Source organism: Macaca thibetana, chromosome 1 (assembly GCF_024542745.1).
Source record: "Macaca thibetana thibetana isolate TM-01 chromosome 1, ASM2454274v1, whole genome shotgun sequence".
Taxonomy (NCBI): domain Eukaryota; kingdom Metazoa; phylum Chordata; class Mammalia; order Primates; family Cercopithecidae; genus Macaca; species Macaca thibetana.
In genome coordinates, this window is record NC_065578.1 from 135,601,631 (window position 1) to 135,615,594 (window position 13,964).

Below are 13,964 nucleotides of genomic sequence, written 5' to 3' on the forward strand. Positions count from 1 at the left end.
TTTTTTAGTGCTTCATGCTTATGCTGCAATTTGGAATGGGTAGGGACTCCTGACTACCAAGGGTTTTTCCATACATTACTCAGATTTTGAGCTTGTTAGAACGCTGCTTTGCTGCCAAAAAAAATAAAAATAAAAATAAAAAGGTGACTGTAATTCATTGCAGAGGACATCAAAGGAGAGACTGATTGTGTAAAAGGAAATGCCCTGGCAGATGCGGCAAAGGGCCAATGAAGCTTATGGGCTTGCTGCTAGGCATACATAGAGCTGGGCCAGAACGCTCCAAAGAAGAACAAAAATGGGCCAGGGATTGCAGTTCAGCCCAGGACCACTCTGGCTGGCTGACTGATCGCAATAAATTACTAATGCCAAGTACCAATCGTAGGAAAATAATTAAGCACATTCATGATTCTTTTCACCCTAGAAGGGATTCTTTGATTCAGCTAATGTCTCATTTGCTTATGGGGATAAATCTTTTCAAGACACTAAAGCAGGTGATTCAGTGCCTGAAATAACCCAAAGAGCCAGCAATTTTCTCCCCTTCCAGTTAAACCTGTCCAACATTGAGGAACCCATCCAGGTGAGGGCTGGCAACTCTAATTTACTCAGATGCCTTTCTGCAGGAGATTCAAATATTTGCTAATGCTTACTGATACATTCACTGGTTAGATCGCGGCATTCTCCACCCTATCTGAAAAGTGTTTACCAGAAGAAGTAATTCCTCCTTTTGGGTCATCTAAAGGCCTGCAAAGTGACAATGGCCCATCTTTCACAGCAGTCATTTCCCAACAGCTATCCTCAGCTTCAGGAATCCAATATCACCTTCACTCTGCGAGGAGACCGCAGTCCTCTGGAAAGGTGAAAGTGTTAATCATACTCTAAAGAAGACTCTAGCTAAGTCAGAGGCCTGACTATCTCTAACACGCATAGCTTACTCTGGGTTTGAGCTGCTCCAAAGGAAAACTTATAAGTACATCCTATTGAGTTAACATACAGAAGGTCTTTCCTAACCACAGATCTCCTAATAGATGAAAGGGCTCATCAGTTACAAAATTATGTTGTCAATCTAGGACAAGTGCAAAGACACGCTGTGAATATGGAAACAAAAGGCTTCCCTTCCCATATGGGAGGAAAATTCTGTTTCAGCTCAGCTTGGGATTTAGTCTTACTAAAGACATGGGAGGAAGTTCTCCAGCTGACCAGCTTTCCCCAACGTGGAAAGGATCACAGCAAGGCCACCTGAGCCCTCCAACAGACCTTGAACGCCAACGGATTCACAGGTGGGTACACCTGTGTGGAAGTAAAGCTGTTGCTTATTCTGGTAGCTCAGTCTGAGGCTGGGGGAGGTGGGCGTGGGGTTATTTTAGCGTTGGCGGAGCACTGGCACTGTCGCTACGCGTCTGCTCCTCCTCGCTTTTCTCCTTCCGCCTTAGTCCCGCAGTGGCCATGAGGGAGATCGTGCTATCGCAGACCCGGCGGTGTGGGAACCAGATTCACACCAAGGTTGGTGGCCGCGGCTTTGAGGGCCCAGCGCAGGCCTGCCGGGTGGCCGGGGAAGATGTTGGCAGTGGCAGGAGCTCTATTGAGGCCCCTGGGCTCCCTGCTTGGGTCGCGGTGGACCTGGGTGGCTGGCTAGGCAGCCAGGGCGGACCTCCACGGATCCAGAGGCCTGGAGTGGGGGTAGGAGAGGGGCTGGGGATAGAAGAGGGGCTGGGGAGCCTCGGACTCCGCAGCCTCCCTGACTCAGCCCTGGCCTGTCTGGCCCCTCGTGTCTCTCGCAGTTCTGGGAGGTGATCTCTGATGAACAAACCATGGACTCTGCTGGGACCTCCCATGGGGACAGGGACCTGCATCTGGAGCGCCTCAACGTATACTACAACGAGGCCAGGTGTGAGACCCCAGCCCTTCCCCCACCGTCGTCCTGGGAATGGCAGCCCTCTGCTCGCTGATGCCCTCCCGCTCCCCTCAGGTGGCAGGTACCTGCCCCGCGCTGTGCTCGTAGATCCGGAGCCGGGCACCGTAGACTCTGTGCGCTCGGGGCCCTTCGGGTGGGTCTTCAGGTCGGACGACATCTTCGGTGAGCTGTGGGTGAGGACTGGGGTGGGGCTCCTTAGCCAGGGCAGCTCAGATTCACGGAGTGCCCCAAGGTCATCGCTGTGGGAACTGTGGAGCTAGGGCCCCTGAACACCCTCGTATCCTGAGTCACTCAATCTCCTTCTCCTAAACGGGCTTTGGGAGGAAGGCCCAGCTGTCTGCCTGAGACGAGCTGCTGATGAAATCTTTCTGCAGGGAGCTGAGCTGGGGGCAGAAGCTGCTGCTTTCCTTGGGGATGGGCAGGAGCCACCTGCAGAAGGTCTGTTGTTAGGCTGTCTCAGGTTCGGCTCCTGACTTAATTTCTAACAGGGGAGGCTGCTGTCCTTTAGCTTTGTGGGGGGAGGTCCACCTGCTCCACCTGCAGGGTGAATGGTGCTTTCACCTCACATGTGATACTTGGCCCTTTGTTTTTGTTTTTGTTTTTTTTTTTTGACATCTCAGATTCTTTTTATTTATTTATTTATTTATTTATTTATTTATTTTTTATTATACTTTAAGTTCTAGGGTACATGTGCATAACGTGCAGGTTTGTTACATATGTATACTTGTGCCATGTTGCTGTGCTGCACCCATCAACTCGTCAGCACCCATCAACTCGTCATTTACATCAGGTATAACTCCCAATGCAATCCCTCCCCTTTCCCCCCTCCCCATGATAGGCCCCAGTGTGTGATGTTCCCCTTCCCGAGTCCAAGTGATCTCATTGTTCAGTTCCCACCTATGAGTGAGAACATGTGGTGTTTAGTTTTCTGTCCTTGTGATAGTTTGCTAAGAATGATGGTTTCCAGCTGCATCCATGTCCCTACAAAGGACACAAACTCATCCTTTTTTATGGCCGCATACTATTCCATGGTGTATATGTGCCACATTTTCTTAATCCAGTCTGTCACTGATGGACATTTGGGTTGATTCCAAGTGTTTGCTATTGTGCATAGTGCCGCAATAAACATACGTGTGCATGTGTCTTTATAGCAGCATGATTTATAATCCTTTGGGTATATACCCAGTAATGCAATGGCTGGGTCATATGGTACATCTAGTTCTAGATCCTTGAGGAATCGCCATACTGTTTTCCATAATGGTTGAACTAGTTTACATTCCCACCAACAGTGTAAAAGTGTTCCTATTTCTCCACATCTTCTCCAGCACCTGTTGTTTCCTGACTTTTTAATGATTGCCATTCTAACTTGTGTGAGATGGTATCTCATTGTGGTTTTGATTTGCATTTCTCTGATGGCCAGTGATGATGAACATTTTTTCATGTGTCTGTTGGCTGTATGAATGTCTTCTTTTGAGAAATGTCTGTTCATATCCTTTGCCCACTTTTTGATGGGGTTGTTTCTTTTTTTCTTGTAAATTTGAGTTCTTTGTAGGTTCTGGATATTAGCCCTTTGTCAGATGAGTAGATTGCAAAAATTTTCTCCCGTTCTGTAGGTTGCCTGTTCACTCTGATGGTAGTTTCTTTTGCTGTGCAGAAGCTCTTTAGTTTAATGAGATCCCATTTGTCAATTTTGGCTTTTGCTGCCGTTGATTTTGGTGTTTTAGATATGAAGTCTTTGCCCATGCCTATGTCCTAAATGGTACTACCTAGGTTTTCCTCTAGGGTTTTTATGGTATTAGGTCTAACATTTAAGTCTCTAATCCATCTTGAATTAATTTTCATATAAGGAGTAAGGAAAGGATCCAGTTTCAGCTTTCTACTTATGGCTAGCCAGTTTTCCCAGCACCATTTATTAAATAGGGAATCCTTTCCCCATTTCTTGTTTCTCTCAGGTTTGTCAAAGATCAGATGGCTGTAGATGTGTAGTATTATTTCTGAGGACTTGTTCTGTTCCATTGGTCTATATCTCTGTTTTGGTACCAGTACCATGCTGTTTTGGTTACTGTAGGCTTGTAGTATAGTTTGAAGTCAGGTAGCGTGATGCCTCCAGCTTTTTTCTTTTGACTTAGGATTGTCTTGGCAATGCAGGGTCTTTTTTGGTTCCATATGAACTTTAAAGCAGTTTTTTACAATTCTGTGAAGAAACTCATTGGTAGCTTGATGGGGATGGCATTGAATCTATAAATAACCTTGGACAGTATGGCCATTTTCACGATATTGATTCTTCCTATCCATGAGCATGGTATGTTCTTCCATTTCTTTGTGTCCTCTTTTATTTCACTGAGCAGTGGTTTGTAGTTCTCCTTGAAGAGGTCCTTTACATCCCTTGTAAGTTGGATTCCTAGGTATTTTATTCTCTTTGAAGCAATTGTGAATGGAAGTTCATTCATGATTTGGCTCTGTGTTTGTCTGTTACTAGTGTATAAGAACGCTTGTGATTTTTGGACATTAATTTTGTATCCTGAGACTTTGCTGAAGTTTCTTATCAGCTTAAGGAGATTTTGGGCTGAGACAATGGGGTTTTCTAAATATACAATCATGTCATCTGCAAACAGGGACAATTTGACTTCTTTTCCTAACTGAATACCCTTGATTTCTTTCTCTTGCCTGATTGCCCTAGCCAGAACTTCCAACAGTATGTGGAATAGGAGTGGTGAGAGAGGGCATCCCTGTCTCGTGCCAGTTTTCAAAGGGAATTTTTCCAGTTTTTGCCCATTCAGTATGATATTGGCTGTGGGTTTGTCATAAATAGCTCTTATTATTTTGAGGTACGTCCCATCAATACCGAATTTATTGAGCGTTTTTAGCATGAAGGGCTGTTGAATTTTGTCAAAAGCCTTTTCTGCATCTATTGAGATAATCATGTGGTTCTTGTCTTTGGTTCTGTTTATATGCTGGATTATGTTTATTGATTTGCGAATGTTGAACCAGCCTTGCATCCCAGGGATGAAGCCCACTTGATCATGGTGGATAAGCTTTTTGATGTGCTGCTGAATCCGGTTTGCCAGTATTTTATTGAGGATTTTTGCATCGATGTTCATCAGGGATATTGGTCTAAAATTCTCTTTTTTTGTTGTGTCTCTGCCAGGCTTTGGTATCAGGATGATGTTGGCCTCATAAAATGAGTTAGGGAGGATTCCCTCTTTTTCTATTGATTGGAATAGTTTCAGAAGGAATGGTACCAACTCCTCCTTGTACCTCTGATAGAATTCAGCTGTGAATCCATCTGGTCCTGGACTTTTTTTGGTTGGTAGGCTATTAATTATTGCCTCAATTTCAGAGCCTGCTATTGGTCTATTCAGGGATTCAACTTCTTCCTGGTTTAGTCTTGGAAGAGTGTAAAGTGTCCAGGAAATTATCCATTTCTTCTAGATTTTCTAGTTTATTTGTGTGGAGGTGTTTATAGTATTCTCTGATGGTAGTTTGTATTTCTGTGGGGTCGGTGGTGATATCCCCTTTATCATTTTTTATTGCGTCTATTTGATTCTTCTCTCTTTTCTTCTTTATTAGTCTTGCTAGCGGTCTGTCAATTTTGTTGATCTTTTCAAAAAACCAACTCCTGGATTCATTGATTTTTTGGAGGGTTTTTTGTGTCTCTATCTCCTTCAGTTCTGCTCTGATGTTAGTTATTTCTTGCCTTCTGCTAGCTTTTGAATGTGTTTGCTCTTGCTTCTCTAGTTCTTTTAATTGTGATGTTAGAGTGTCAATTTTAGATCTTTCCTGCTTTCTCTTGTGGGCATTTAGTGCTATAAATTTCCCTCTACACACTGCTTTAAATGTGTCCCAGAGATTCTGGTATGTTGTATCTTTGTTCTCATTGGTTTCAAAGAACATCTTTATTTCTGCCTTCATTTGGTTATGTACCCAATAGTCATTCAGGAGCAGGTTGTTCAGTTTCCATGTAGTTGAGCCGTTTTTATTGAGTTTCTTAGTCCTGAGTTCTAGTTTGATTGCACTGTGGTCTGAGAGACAGTTTGTTATAATTTCTGTTCTTGTACATTTGCTGAGGAGTACTTTACTTCCAATTATGTGGTCAATTTTGGAATAAGTGAGATGTGGTGCTGAGTAGAATGTATATTCTGTTGATTTGGGGTGGAGAGTTCTATAGATGTCTATTAGGTCTGCTTGCTGCAGAGATGAGTTCAATTCCTGGATATCCTTGTTAACTTTCTGTCTCGTTGATCTGTCTAATGTTGACAGTGGGGTGTTGAAGTCTCCCATTATTATTGTATGGGAGTCTCAGTCTCTTTGTAAGTCTCTAAGGACTTGCTTTATGAATCTGGGTGCTCCTGTATTGGGTGCAGATATATTTAGGATAGTTAGCTCTTCCTGTTGAATTGATCCTTTTACCATTATGTAATGGCCTTCTTTGTCTCTTTTGATCTTTGATGGTTTAAAGTCTGTTTTATCAGAGACTAGTATTGCAACCCCTGCTTTTTTTGTTCTCCATTTGTTTGGTAAATCTTCCTCCATCCCTTTATTTTGAGCCTATGTATGTCTCTGCATGTGAGATGGGTCTCTGAATACAGCAGACTGATGGGTCTTGACTCTTTATCCAGTTTGCCAGTCTGTGTCTTTTAATTGGACCATTTAGTCCATTTACATTTAAGGTTAATATTGTTATGTGTGTACTTGATCCTGCCATTATGATATTAACTGGTTATTTTGCTCGTTAGTTGATGCAGTTTCTTCCTGGCCTCGATGGTCTTCACATTTTGGCATGTTTTTGCAATGGCTGGTACCGGTTGTTCCTTTCCATGTTTAGTGCTTCCTTCAGGGTCTCTTGTAAGGCAGGCCTAGTGGTGACAAAATCTCTAAGCATTTGCTTATCTGTAAAGGATTTTATTTCTCCTTCACTTATGAAACTTAGTTTGGCTGGATATGAAATTCTGGGTTGAAAATTCTTTTCTTTAAGAATGTTGAATATTGGCCCCCACTCTCTTCTGGCTTGTAGAGTTTCTGCCGAGAGATCTGCTGTTAGTCTGATGGGCTTCCCTTTGTGGGTAACCCGACCTTTCTCTCTGGCTGCCCTTAAGATTTTTTCCTTCATTTCAACTTTGCTGAATCTGGCAATTATGTGTCTTGGAGTTGCTCTTCTCGAGGAGTATCTTTGTGGCGTTCTCTGTATTTCCTGAATTTGAATGTTGGCCTGCCCTACTGGGTTGGGGAAGTTCTCCTGGATGATATCCTGAAGAGTGTTTTCCAACTTGGGTCCATTTTCCCCCTCACTTTCAGGCACCACAATCAGACGTAGATTTGGTCTTTTTACATAATCCCATACTTCTTGCAGGCTTTGTTCATTTCTTTTTCTTCTTTTTTCTTTTGGTTTCTCTTCTCACTTCATTTCATTCATTTGATCCTCAATCGCTGATACTCTTTCTTCCAGTTGATCGAGTTGGTTACTGAAGCTTGTGCATTTGTCACGTATTTCTCGTGTCATGGTTTTCATCTCTGTCAGTTCGTTTATGACCTTCTCTGCATTAATTACTCTAGCCGTCAATTCTTCCACTTTTTTTCAAGATTTTTAGTTTCTTTGCACTGGGTACATAATTCCTCCTTTAGCTCTGAGAAGTTTGATGGACTGAAGCCTTCTCTCATCTCGTCAAAGTCATTCTCCGTCAAGCTTTGATCCGTTGCTGGCGATGAGCTGCGCTCCTTTGCCGGGGGAGATGCACTCTTATTTTTTGAATTTCCAGCTTTTCTGCACTGCTTTTTCCCCATCTTTGTGGTTTTATCTGCCTCTGGTCTTTCATGATGATGGTGACGTACTGATGGGGTTTTGGTGTGGGTGTCCTTCCTGTTTGATAGTTTTCCTTCTAACAGTCAGGACCCTCAGCTGCAGGTCTGTTGGAAATTGCTTGAGGTCCACTCCAGACCCTGTTTGCCTGGGTGTCAGCAGCAGAGGCTGCAGAAGATAGAATATTGCTAAACAGCGAGTGTACCTGTCTGATTCTTGCTTTGGAGGCTTCCTCTCAGGGGTGTACTCCACCCTGTGAGGTGTGGGGTGTCAGACTGCCCCTAGTGGGGGATGTCTCCCAGTTAGGCTACTCAGGGGTCAGGGACCCACTTGAGTAGGCAGTCTGTCCCTTCTCAGATCTCAACCTCCATGTTGGGAGATCCACTGCTCTCTTCAAAGCTGTCAGACAGAGTCATTTGCGTCTGCAGAGGTTTCTGCTGCTTTTGTGGTTGTTTACTGTGCCCTGTCCCCAGAGGTGGAGTCTACAGAGACAGGCAGGTTTCCTTGAGCTGCTGTGAGCTCCACCCAGTTCGAGCTTCCCAGGGGCTTTGTTTACCTACTTAAGCCTCAGCAATGGCGGGCGCCCCTCCCCCAGCCTCGCTGCTGCCTTGCTGCGAGATCGCAGACTGCTGTGCTAGCAATGAGGGAGGCTCCGTGGGCGTGGGACCCTCCCGGCCAGGTGTGGGATATAATCTCCTCGTGTGCCTGTTTGCTTAAAGCGCAGTACTGGGGTGGGAGTTACCCGATTTTCCAGGTGTTGTGTGTCTCAGTTCCCCTGGCTAGGAAAAGGGATTCCCTTTCCCCTTGCACTTCCCAGGTGAGGCGATGCCTCGCCCTGCTTCAGCTCTCGCTGGTCGGGCTGCAGCAGCAGCTGACCAGCACCGATTGTCCAGCACTCCCTAGTGAGATGAACTCAGTACCTCAGTTGAAAATGCAGAAATCACAGGTCTTCTGTGTCACTCGCGCTGGGAGTTGGAGACTGGAGCTGTTCCTATTTGGCCATCTTGCTCCGCCCCCCACTTGGCCCTTTTTTGCATTGTGGTGGCCCCTGATGACTGTATATCTGGCCATCCAGTGACTTGCTATACTGTCTTACAGGTCAGTGTGGGGCCAGGAACAACTGGGCCAAGGGGCACTACACAGAAGGTGCAGAGCTGAAGGCGTCGGTGATGGATGTTGTGAAAAAAGAATCAGAGCTGTGACTGCCTGCAGGGTTTCCAGCTTACCCGCTCCCTGGGTGGAGGGACTGGATCTGGGATGGGTACCCTTCTCATCAGTAATATCTGGGAGGGGTACCCAGACAGGATCATAAACGGTGTTCTGCCTTTGCCCAAGGTGTCAGATACCATGGTGGAGTCCTACAGTGCCACCCTCTCAGTCCACCAGCTCATAGAAATTGCAAAGGAGACCTTTGCATTGATAGCGAAGCCCTGTAGTTCTGCATGACATCTGTTCCAGAACCCTAAAACTGCCCACACCCACCTATGGTGACCTGAATCACCTGGTGTCTGCTACCATGAGTGGGGTCATCATGTGCCTGCGCTTCCCAGGCCAGCTGAATACTGACCTGCAAAGGCTGGCCATGAACATGATCCCATTTCCCCGGCTGTGCACTTCTTCATGCCTGACTTTGCCCCACCGACCAGCCAGGGCAGCCAACAGTACTGGGCCCTGACTGTGGCTGAGCTTACCCAGCAAATATTTGATGCTAAGAATATGATGGTTGCCTGTGAGCCCCGTCATGGCCACTACCTAATGTTGGCTGCCATTTTCAGAGGTTGTGTGTCCATGAGGGAGGTGGATGAGCAAATGTTCAATATTTAAAACAAGAACAGCAGCTACTTTGCTGACTGGCTCTCACAATGTGAAAACGGCCATCTGTGCCATTGCATCTAAGGGGCTAAAAATGTCAGCCACCTGCATCGGCAACAATACGCCATCCTGGAGCTGTTCAAGTGTGTTCCAGGCCTTCCTGCACTGGTACATGGGTGAGGGCATGGACGTGATGGAGTTCACCAAGGCTGAGAGCAACATGAACGACTTGCTGTCTGAGTAAGCAGTACCAGGATGCCACAGCTGAGGAGGAAGGAGGTGGCCTAGAGCCTGCCTTTTCTGGGTAAAGAGGGGAAGCGGTGTGGATTCTCTAGTGTGTTCTGATAGCCATGTGTCACTACGCACTTGTTCTTTGTGTCTTCACATCTCCTCTTGTTGCATTCTAAAGCATTTTCATAGTATGCAGTTTTGCCTAATAGAGCATTCTCTTAGCATCTGCTTTCACCTGCACTTTCTATAGGCCCTCTGGGTACTGCTGGCAGATGTAATTGTGCTGCAAGGTTACAGCTGACTTGGGCTTCTATGCCCAGGAACAAGCATTCCAGTGGTTCCTGGCGGGGTTAGTATGGGCTATGGACATGGCAGGCATGCTTCACAGGAGCTTGAACCTGCCCTGGGCCTTGGTCATCTGCTCAGTAGGGAACCTGCTTCCTGAAGGCAACCCTTGCTTCTCCTCCACAGGACCAGCTGGTCTCTGTAACTTAAAAGAGGCCAGTGTTGCCCACCCCCACCCTACTTCCAAAAGGGTTGGGCAATTCTACCCCAAGGTAGGACCTTGGAGACAATGTAGTAGCACTACTGGTGCTGAACCAGCAATAAAGGGTGGTCAAATAGGGGGCCAGCTACCCGTTCCCCATGATAGCGTGGGTGTGTCAGTGTGACCTCTTCCCCCTAATCATATGGGCACACGAATATCTGGCAGGGGCAGAGACTAGTTGGCAGGAATCAAGCCCACTGTGTACTCACATGCATGTAGAAGGGAATTAGGCCCTGGGGGCTGTACATGTGGTCACTGGGCCTGTGTGTGTCTCTCCATGGGTGCAGTTTCTGAACAGGAACTGGGAATCTGGCAACCAGTGATGAAAATGCCTACTCAGGGGTCTGTTCTGCCCCAGGCTGGAGGGATGGCACTCCCTGGAAAAGTAGCTAATGTACACTGCCTCTTGTCTCACCTATCTCCCGCTTCAAAGCAGGGGGAGAATACAAGGCTATCAGGATGAGAGAGGTGGAAGTGGCACCTTTGGGGTCAGGCCCTTAAGCCAGGCAGAGCCTCTTTCCCAGGCCTCTCAGGAAGCCTGGACTTCGAGGCCTGCCTCCAGGAAGCTGTCAATAAGATGTGTATGAGCTGGGTGCTTGGGAGCACACCCAGGACAGTGCTCTTCTACCTGGCTCTTATAGAACTCAGCCATGGCCTGTATGACACCCTGTTGGTAATTCACCCCATCACACAGGTGGATCAGGAAGATGAAGCCAGCATAGCCTGGGGTTGGGCAGATGTTCACGTCCTATCCCAGATCCCCTTGGCCTTCCCCTAGGCCTGCCCACCTGTCTCAGATGCATCAGGGAAGGCAGGTGAGGCTCATCTCCTTTTCCCTAAATGCTGGCAATTGCTTCACAGGCAAGCAGAGGAGTGTCTCATCTTTGGAAAATATGTCCCTGGGTAGGGACACAGCTGGGAGGTGAGAGAAGTTCCCCTTTAATGCCCCAACCTGTTCTCAGAGCAAGAAAAGGGGCCTCTGTGACAGCCCTCCTCACTGGCTCTTGCCCTCTGAGGGGTGTCCTTGCCCAGCACAGCCCAGGCCTTCACCCACCTGAGTTGGCCTTACATGGAGCTGGTTGGGAAGGTTCAGCTGCAGCAACAACTGGAAGCTGCCCATAACTAGTGTCTCCACTCGTGGGTGGTGTCAGATGTTCCTCCCTCCTGCAGTGGTACAGCCAGAGTGGCAGAGGGGGCAAGTCACTGCTGCAGTTCCCACCTGGTTCTGAGTGGGGCCCAGGCTTGGTTCCTGTGTATTTCCCAATTACCTGGTTCCACCTGGGACTTCATGGATGGGAGTGGTCCTCTTAGGGGCCTTTTTTTTTAATATGCTAGCTGCAGGTCTGTGTTTCTCAAGTCTCAGGAGTCCTGCTTCCAGCCCGGCAAGCATGGGCCATGGTGGGAGGGGGCATGAAGCTTCCAGAAAGCAGAACCTAGTGACTGCTGATGGTTTTCTTCCTTCAGTGGGAGTCAGCTCAGAATCTCAACGTTCTTGTAGGGCTTCAAAACAGTACAGACAGGGTAGCGTGTAAGCAATTGAGGCAGAATGATGGGGCCAGGAGGGAGCAGGGCCAAGGTCTGGTGGCTTACCCATGTAGAAGGGATTGTAGGGATTATCTACTATCCGGGAATTCAGTGGAGCTTGGTCTCATTAAAGCCCTAGATGAACTTGGACTTGGACATGGGAGACAGCATGAAGTGGGGGCTCTACTACATGCTGTGGTTTTTGAGCAGCTGTGCCATGGTGTACCCATAGATGTTCCCCACTTGGAGCACAGCTGTGGGTAGAAGCTGGCATAGCTGCAGAGGGAAGAGGAGGAGCAGGCGGCAGGAGGAGTCTCAAGAGCAGCCTCAGGCAGCCAGATGGGGCCTCTGCAAGCAAAATGCAGATCCAGCGTGTTGGCCTCTTAGCTTCTTGGCTTGCTGCAGATCACCTGACCTCTGCTTACCTATAAATGGGGGTTGCAGTAGCACCTGCCTTCTGGGACTCTCACAGCTTGAAGGGGCAGCACACGCCATGTGCTGAGAATGCACCTGACTCTGGGGAGCTTCTGACAGCACATCAGATTCAGCATACCCAACCTCTACCAGACACCATGAAATCTTCCCTACCCCTCATTCCAACTGAAGGGAAAGGGAGTCTGTCCTAGGGGAGCAAGTATAGGCATATTTCTCTGGTGGGCACATTGCCCAGGCTTGGGAAAGCCCCTTGGACACATGCTGGTTTCACTAGGAATCTGTGGGGTGGATTTAGCCTGGAGCCCTGTACCCCAGGAGGCCAGTGGCCCCCTACCTGGGACCAGGACTGCACCCCAGGAGGTCAGTAGCCCCCTACATGGGAAGCAGGTGGTGGGGCTGAACTTTGAGGGAAGTCATCATTTGGTATCAGGAAAAGTGCAAGTGGTTGATGGTGGTTCAGTTCTGCAGGGCTCGTGTAATAACCCAAAGAGTGCAAAGTTAACACAGGCTCATCAGTTTAAAAGATAATGGGGCAGTTGTCTTCATCTGCCCCTTTCCCAGAAGTAACTGGTGTTCAGAGGTGGATCTGGTTTCTTCCAAGCCCTTTCCCTTTGCATGTAGCTGTGTGCATGTATTTAGGTGTGTGTACACACATTCTGCAGAGGAGTTTTGTTTTTTTATTTGGGGGCATAACTAGTGAGGCAGCCTGGTATTGTAAGTGTGGAGTCCTCTATGGAATGGGCATTGGGACCTTACTAGCTGTTTCCCCAGTTTCTGCCCTTCACAGACATGCTGGCCACCTGTTATGACATTCAGTAGTCTGGTCCCCGGTTAGTAACATGAGAGGACTTAGTCAGCTACATCATAATACTGGAAAAGCCCACGTTATGCAGAGAGAAAGTATAAATGAATATTTGTGTACTGCTCGGCTGGAGTCCACAGTACATGACTGAAATGACAAAGGGATTTTTTTCACCTAATATTTGGACCCTGAAAGAGGGCATTTATGGTTTTCTTATTTAGAACACAGAATAAGTACTACCCAAAATTATCCCCAACTCCCACTTCACCCCTCTAGTTTACCTGCCTTGGAGAGAAAGAGGAACTCACCTGGTTAATGCAAGCCTGAAATTATTTGAGCCAGGTCACTGTGTAAAGGTCATACATACTGACTCTGTCCTCTCATGTGTCACATTCTCAACTCAGATATTTCATAGCTCCCTGTATACAGGTAGATACAGTACCCTCCTAGCCTCCTTTCTTGGTATGATACATGCCTGACAGCATGTGAGAGGGCTCAAGGTCCAGGCTCATGGGATGATTTGGGCAAGACTGTTCTGCTTGCCCCATCTAATCTCTCCAGGTGACCCTGCATGCATATGTTCCTCCATCTAGTTCCAGAATAGGGGATAGGAGGTTATATGGTTTGGCTCTCTGTCCCTACCCAAATCTTACCTTAATTTGTGATAATGCCCATGTGTCAAGGATGGGACCAGGTGGAGACAATTAAATCATGGGGCAGTTCCCCCCATACTATTCTCATGATAGTGACTGAGTTCTCCCAAGATCTGATGGTTTTATAAGGGGCTTCCCCCTTCACTTGGCTCTCACTCCTCTCATGCTTGCTGCCATGTAAGGTGTGACTTTTCTCCTCCTTCACCTTCTGCCATGATTGTGGGGCCTCCTCAGCCATGTGGAACTGTGAG

At 47.2% G+C, this 13,964-nt stretch overlaps 1 protein-coding gene and 1 pseudogene across 1 annotated transcript in view; one reads left to right on the forward strand and one right to left on the reverse strand.

Moving 5' to 3' along the window:
• Positions 1-13,964, reverse strand: part of SNAP47 (synaptosome associated protein 47) — a 779,054-nt gene that overhangs the window by 354,279 nt on the left and 410,811 nt on the right. The window lies entirely within an intron of this gene.
• On the forward strand, positions 1,444-9,765 carry LOC126935954 (tubulin beta-8 chain-like; annotated as a pseudogene).